The sequence below is a fragment of the Balaenoptera physalus genome, assembly GCF_965194825.1.
Source record: "Balaenoptera physalus genome assembly, chromosome: 16".
In the NCBI taxonomy this organism is placed as follows: Eukaryota; Metazoa; Chordata; class Mammalia; order Artiodactyla; family Balaenopteridae; genus Balaenoptera; species Balaenoptera physalus.
Window position 1 is genome coordinate 34,480,323 of NC_138898.1, and position 7,641 is coordinate 34,487,963.

A 7,641-nucleotide genomic window follows, 5' to 3' on the forward strand; every position below is an offset into this window, starting at 1 on the left:
TGGACTCTGGGAGGGCTCATTCCATGGATACTTCCCAGAGCTTCTGCTGCCAGTGTCCTTGTCCCCGCAGTGAACCACAGCCACCCCCACCTCTGCAGGAGTCCCTCCAATACTAGTTGGTAGGTCTGGTTCAGCCTCCTATAGGGTCACTGCTCCTTCCCCCTGCTTCCTGATGCACACACTACTTTGTGCGTCCCCTCCAAAAGTGGAGTCTCTGTTTCCCCCAATCTTGTCAAAGTCCTGCATCAAATCCCACTAGCCTTCAAAGAATGATTCTCTGGGGATTCCTCCTCCCATTGTCGGACCCCCAGGTTGGGAAGCCTCACGTGGGGCTCAAAACCTTCACTCCAGTGGGTGGACTTCTGTGGTATAATTTTTCTCCAGTTTGTGAGTGACCTACCCAGTGGTTATGGGATTTGATTTTATTGTGATTGCGCCCCTCCTACCATCTCAGTGTGGCTTCTCCTTTGTATTTGGATGTGGAATATCTTTTTTGGTGAGTTCCAGTGTCTTCCTGTCAATGATTGTTCAGCAGTTAGTTGTGATTCTAGTGCTCTTGCAAGAGGAATTGAGCACACGTCCTTCTAATCCACCATCTTGAACCAATTTCCCATCCATGCAAACACTTTTAGCATTAGCTTATGTCTCGCCCACCAACATCTCAGTGGCCAAAGCAATCATATGACTTAGTTTAAAATTCAGAAGTGAGGAATTCCTCTCTGCCTACCCTGAGGCATTGGGAAAGGTGTGGGTCTGTAACACAACAGAAGGAAGTCATAAATGGACTCTGTAACTCAATCTACCACACTGACACAATTATGTTTATTATATAATTCCATCTAGGAACATGTAGGTGTACTTTTTCATCCTTTTTGTTTTATTTTATTTATTTATTTATTATTTATTTTTTAACATTTTTATTGGAGTATAATTGCTTTACAATGGTATGTTAGCTTCTGCTTTATAACAAAGTGAATCAGTTATACATATACATATGTTCCCATATCTCTTCCCTCTTGTGTCTCCATCCCTCCCACCCTCCCTATCCCACCCCTCTAGGTGGTCACAAAGCACCGAGCTTATCTCCCTGTCCTATGCGGCTGCTTCCCACTAGCTATCTATTTTACTTTTGGTAGTGTATATATGTCCATGCCACTCTCTCACTTTGTCCCAGCTTACCCTTCCCCCTTCCCGTATCCTCAAGCCCATTCTCTAGTAGGTCTGCGTCTCTATTCCCATCTTGCCCCTCGGTTCTTCATGACCATTTTTTTTTTTTTTTTTTAGATTCCGTATATATGTGTTAGCATACAGTATTTGTTTTTCTCTTTCTGACTTACTTCACTCTGTATGACAGACTCTAGGTCCATCCACCTCACTACAAATAACTACTTTTTCATCTTAACTGAGGTAGTACTCATTGTAATGATTGTAATGATGTTTCCATGATGCTCTTTATGGATATTTGAGTTTTGTTAATACAAACAATGCTGCTTTGAATACTTGTACATGTCTCCTAGGGCAGGTGTGTGAGAATTGCTCAATATTAAACTACTGTATAGCAAAATTACCCAAAAGTTGGAAATAAAGCAAAAAGATGATTGTATGACCTTTAAATAACATTCTAAGAGCATTTTTATTAAGCGTCCTGGAGATCATCTAACTCTCTCAGGGATGTAACTTTGTTGACTTATTAATAATTAATTTTATAATGAAGTTCTATAATTTAGGACAGGTAGAGATGAACTTGTAGGAAAATGATAAGTTGTGATGATTTTTGTATTTGGTAAAAATGATAACCCTGAAGGTTGCAGCTTTATTGTCCTTTGGTACAATAATATTTTGTATTCTATTCAGCAATTGTTCCTCTATATAAATCCCAGTTTCTCATATCCTCATGAAATTAGTTTTTGTCACTCTTCTGTTTCCTTAATTAAGCAGTTAAATAAAACTTTGACATATGCTCATCATCTATTTGTATGAGAATAGTTTTTATTCCCCTACTGAAGCCTTTTATTCTGAATTTGTTTGTGCTTAAGGAAAGCAGCTATGCCTGTAATTCATGTGCCCCGGTCTTATGACACCAACTTGTATTTGGCTAATTAGGAACGAAGCAAAACTGCATTCTTCTTAGGTCTATTCAGTTGATAAATGTCATTTAACTGATTTCTTTGATATAATCTTTAACAAGAACTCGTAAGTCACATTAATTATGCCCCAAGAGATGAGGGACCTGTGGTAATTCAGGTGGGCACTTCTGAAAAGACTTGTCAGTTTTCTGTCCTGTTCTAGTCAGACTTTTTGGAAAACCTTGGGGAAAGATTGAAGTTTCCCACCAATCTGAGACTACATGTGAGTTTTTACAGCATTAACTGGGAAAACAAGATTCCCAACATGGCACCCAATAGACCTCCACAGACAAAGTCATGACCAAAAGAGCCCTGTGAGTCATAGTAGTAAGCAGATACTCCTTTTTTTTTTTTAAGGACCAATAACAAAGACCATTTATTACGGTATGTTTATGGTAATTGCATGGAGATATTAATTTCAAGAAGTTTCCAGTTCAAAGAACTCGGACCCTCACCCAATATAACAAATTCATACAATATTTAGTGTACAAAAGCTCCTTTTGGTTAAGAGACAATACTAGGAAACTCATTAATGACACCAAAAGTGCCTGTCTCAGAAGAAGTTTGCCAAATCCATTTCTTCACTCTCTCATTGGTAAGAAAGTCCCCTCTGATACTCAGCACAAGATGAGAGTGTTTCTACACCAAATGTTGAGGCCTAGATTCAGAGTCCAAGCTGACAGCGGCCACTGGTCCTCAGGGCTTCAAATTCTGCTCCTGCTGCAGCATAGCCTCTTCTTGGGCTGGCTGGGTTACTGCTGCTGCCGTTAGCTTTAAAACTCTGCACTGCTGATTGCCATTCTTCAGCATTCAAAACCTCCTAGCAGGACAGATGCCGGGGAGCACAGTGTATCACTCTGCGTCGTGCCCCATCTGTCCCCTCATGTTGCCACCCACCATCGCTGTGCCATGACCACCCTGCAAATAGTCCTCCAGGGCCAGGGACCCTGGAGCTTCCGCCTTGTGGGGGGCAAGGATTTCAAACAGCCTCTCACTAGTTCCTGGGTCACTCCTAGAAGCAAGGCCGCTATAGCTAATTCTGTGTGTAATCACAGCCATTGATGGGGAAAATACCAGCAATATGATGCACTTGGAAGTTCAGAACAAAATCAAGGGCTGCACAGACAACATGACTCTCATAGTAGCCAGATCTGAAAGAAAATCTGGTCTCCTCTGGTGACAGAGGAAGGGAAACATCACCCACACAAGATGAATTTAGTCTCTGAACCCCAAGAGGTCCTACACATAGGAAGCACCCACCACAAAAGTGCCATGCCCTTTACCGCCTCACCTGCCTCCAGCTCTGCCCCCAGGGTCATCACAAGCCAGTACAACAACCCAGCTGACCTCTACTCCTCTGAAAACATCTCCAACTTCAACAATGCCTTGGAGTCAAAGAAGGCAGCCAGCGGGCAGGAGACGAATGGCAGAGCCTTAGACCATTCTCAGCTTCCAAGCGGACTCGTCATTGACAAACATTCTGAAGTCTTCTTCAGGAGAAACAGGAGTTAAATGAGCCTCTGAAACAGTCCTCTTCATTCCTGGTTTTGCAGGAAATCCTGGAGTCTGAGGAGAAAGGGGATCCCAACAAGCCATCAGGATTCAGAAGTGTTAAGGCTCCAGTCACCAAAGTGGCTGCATGGATTGGAAATGCTCAGAAGTTGCTCATGTGTGATAAAAGTGGCATTGGCATTGCTGGCATGTTTTGTGAAGCTGCGGGACCGTCCCCACCACCCTGAGTGTTATGTGTGCACGGACTGTGGCACCAGCCTGAAACAGAAAGGTCATTTCTTTGTGGAGGGTCAGATCTACTGTGAAAAGCATGCCCGGGAGTGGGTCACTCCACCCGAGGGCTCCGATGACATGATCACTGTGTTCCCCAAGTGAGTTGGCAGCTCTGCACCCAACACTGTTCTCCAACGAGCCCCTTCTGCATCTTGTCCTCTAAAAGTTCTGGCCTCTCTTTTCTTGAAAGTTGTCAATTACTTTGGTTTTATCCCTGCTCATTAAACGTCACGTGCCCCTTTGCTAGCTGACTCATGCTGGCTGCATGATGCCCGCTTTTATAATCAGCAGAGAATGGTTTTGTTCGTTGTCCCCTTGCCAGCGTCACTGTGTCTTCTCTTCACCTCCATTCATCTCTGCTGCAAATGAACATCAGCCAAATTTGAACCAAACTGAATTTAATGACTGACAATGATTTCATTTTTACTCAGTAAATTAATAGACTTCAAAAACAAACAAAAAAACGCCCCAACCCACTGCCCCCCCCCCAAAAAAAAACCTCCTAGCAGGCCAATGTGCCTGTCCCATACTCAGCTGTTGGTGATCACATGCTGGCAGCCCTTCAACTAGTCTGCAGCACCGGTGGGGGGAGTTGGAGGGATGCTGCTCCCGCCTCCAGTACCCTGCAGTGGGTCTGCCATCCAGTTCTCTGAGCTGCTCACTCCCAGCGGTGAGCCCGGGCGGGGAAAGGGGTCCCGGCCTTCAAGGCCTTCAGGGTCCCGAGACGGTGGCAGCCCTGCTGGACAGACACACGCGGTCCTTCAACCTCAGCCACGCGGCCCCAAGACTCGGACACCCGGCCACGACGCCTGCCCGGAGGCCTGTGTGGACGCAGCCGTCGACCTCCCACCCAACCCCCCACCCCAGCTTCACTTCCCGAGAACATCGTTCAGAGATTAGAAAGGCTCTGTCTGGTTCCCTCTCGTCACCGGCCGAGAGGCCTAGAAGGAAATACCACCCACCTGCATGATATCTACAGTGGAGACAGATGCTCCTTAATGGGACCTCGAAGGCCAAAAAAAAGAAAGAAAAGACATTGCTGAATCTGTTACAGAAAAGAATGGGCACCAAACCTCGATAAATACTAATTCCATGGCATTTCAGTGCCTTGAAAGCCTGGTAAGTGTTTGTAAATTTGTCGTGATGCTTGTGGTCTTGAAGCGATGTTTGAACTCTTTCCAATGGAGTGAAAATTCCTTCTGTTGACCCTGCAAGTACTGCTGCTGGGCTCAGGGTTGCAAACTCCGGGGAACTGATAGGCTTACAGGGAAGGCAAGATAAATCCTCATAGAGACAAAACATAAGTGCCAACACAGCTGTCTTCTGCATTAATGGGAGAAGGATTCTAGGATACAAGTTTCGAAATCCATCCCTCCTCAACTGAAATACTGCATCCCAGGTTTTGATTCCATACAGCTGTCACTGGAAAGAGGACTTTCCGAATGGGAAATGTGGCTGCTACATTGCTGAAAGCTCACAGCAGCCACACAAGTGATGCTTCATTTCGCCAACATTTGCAATATGAGGTGATATATCTCATTTTGAAGACGTTAGGATTGGAGGCCTCTTTTCATAAGCTTCTGAATTTGTGTTGCTTAAGATCTTTCTTCTTCAAGATGGATTTTTTTTTAACCCATTACCGCAGGTGCCGGACTCCACGCCTGATGGCCGCCCACTCACAAGTGGGGGAGCCCAGGAGCCCTCAACCCAGAGCTGGCGCCAAGAATTACGGTTTTTTGTTGTTTGTTTTGTTTTTTTGGCCGCGCTGCCTGGCTCGTGGGATCTTAGTTTCCCAAACGGTGATCGAACCCGGACCCCAGCTGTGAAAGCGCAGAGTCCTAACCACTGGATCACAAGGGAATTCCCGAGAATGATGTTTTTAACAACTTGAGAATGTCACTTTGCAGTACCTGTGCCTGACACTGCCACCTGGTATACTCCATTTGAGAGACTGTCAGTGCTTGTTATTGGGTTCTAGTGGACACTGAAAAGCTAAAAAAGTAACAGCAGGTGGTACTACACCCTGACATCCCTATCCTGAGATGGGTCAGAAATAAGAACACCAACAAAGTGGGTATTGCCAAACAAGCCTCCATTACTAATGGAAATGGTATATCCAGGAAATTAAACCAGGCATTAATGACATCTTACAGGTACATGAAAAAGTTCCCACTCATTGGCCAAACATGGCTATCTCAGATGCAGGGTCTGTGCCAGCCACTCCAGCTTCTTCCAGGCTTTGTTACACCCAGTTTCCTGAGGCTACCTGGGCCTGGTTCACAGACAGACTGGCTAATTAAAGGATGATGGGGTATACCCAAATAAAACTGCTTAAAACTGTGCAAGGTAAAGGGAACTCTGCTCAGTGGGGGGAACTGCAGACTGTGATGCTTGCCTGGAAACACCCCCCCCCACCCCCTGCCCAAGTGCACCTTATTATATTTTCACTGACTCTGAGGCAACTGAGGCAATCACCGTGGTGGGACAACTGGATGAAAAAGTTTCATTTTCTATGGGGACAAACCTTATGGCAGCACATTGCACAAGACCCAAACCCCCTGTTTGTGTCCCATGTGGATGCCAAAGAGAAAGGATCCTTCGATGATGAACATCATTGGAATACACAAACTTGTCAAACCTGTACTGCCAGGTTGCAGGTGCCCTTAAAGGATGGAACGGGCCCCTCTGAAAGGAGGAACTGACCAAGATAACTGACAAAGTAGGCTCAGCTCCCAGTGGAGCATACTCTTCATAAAGACACTTTGGGGTCTAAATGTAGCATTTCCTAGAAATAGTACCACCTATTTAAATAGAATGTTGGTCATGTTAGGGGATGCAGGAGACCTAGACTGCTTGTAAGATTCCCACACTGCATAATTAACCCTTCTTGCTGTACCTCCCATGCTTACCTCTTGGGAAACTGGGCTACTGGAGTTTCAGAGTAGCAAAAAAGAACTGGGGGTGGGTGACTCTAATCTGGTGTTTCTTTTGCCATCTGGCTATATTTGTTGAATTGAGGCAATTATGCCTATGATAATGATCAGGAATATGAGGTTGTCATATTCCACCACAACTCCTAAGGTGGTCCTGCTGCGACCACACATCAGGGGGTGAGAGAAATTTTCAAGAGTAGTACAAAGTATATATACTGCTGAGCCACATCGGGATGAGTCTGAGTTTATGGTGTGGGTAAGACACGGGAAGGATTCTTCAAACATGATGGAGTGACAGCTGCAGGAACTGGTCATTCTGATTATCTGGCTGCGCAAGGACCCTAGCTGATGGGAAGAAAACACTTTAGAGCCTGGGATGTCAGGGGTAAAGGGAGGTACCTAATCTCACTCTGAGCTATTTGTCTGCAGGGAATTTGGCCAATTTAACCCAGACTGCCACTGCCACCCTCCAATATGCTGGCCAGCATTGAATCTTCATCAGAAACCTCCCAATAGCCACTGATACCAGAAAGGAATAGCCTCCACTTGAAACAACAGAACAAAATTGACTTTGTGGACACTGATATTATTGTTAGACGTTTTTGTACATTTCTCATTGACTACTGATTCTTCTAAATTCTATAGCATAAGTGCACTGATAGAGGCTTAGACCGAATCTGTTTCATGTCTTGGGCAACACTGGACAAGAGGGTCTATGCTAGTATGACTCTCCATCTGGGCCAAGTCAGTTAACTATGTCATAAACCCAGGTGCAGCATGAGGTGTTGGCAACCACA

The 7,641-nt window shown here is 45.1% G+C and overlaps 1 pseudogene across 1 annotated transcript; it reads left to right on the forward strand.

Moving 5' to 3' along the window:
- The first annotated feature begins 302 nt into the window (after window positions 1-302).
- LOC309644920 (PDZ and LIM domain protein 1 pseudogene) lies at window positions 303-4,679 on the forward strand (annotated as a pseudogene). The gene has a single exon. The product of its transcript is annotated as a PDZ and LIM domain protein 1 pseudogene (transcript).
- The last annotated feature ends 2,962 nt before the right edge of the window (window positions 4,680-7,641 follow it).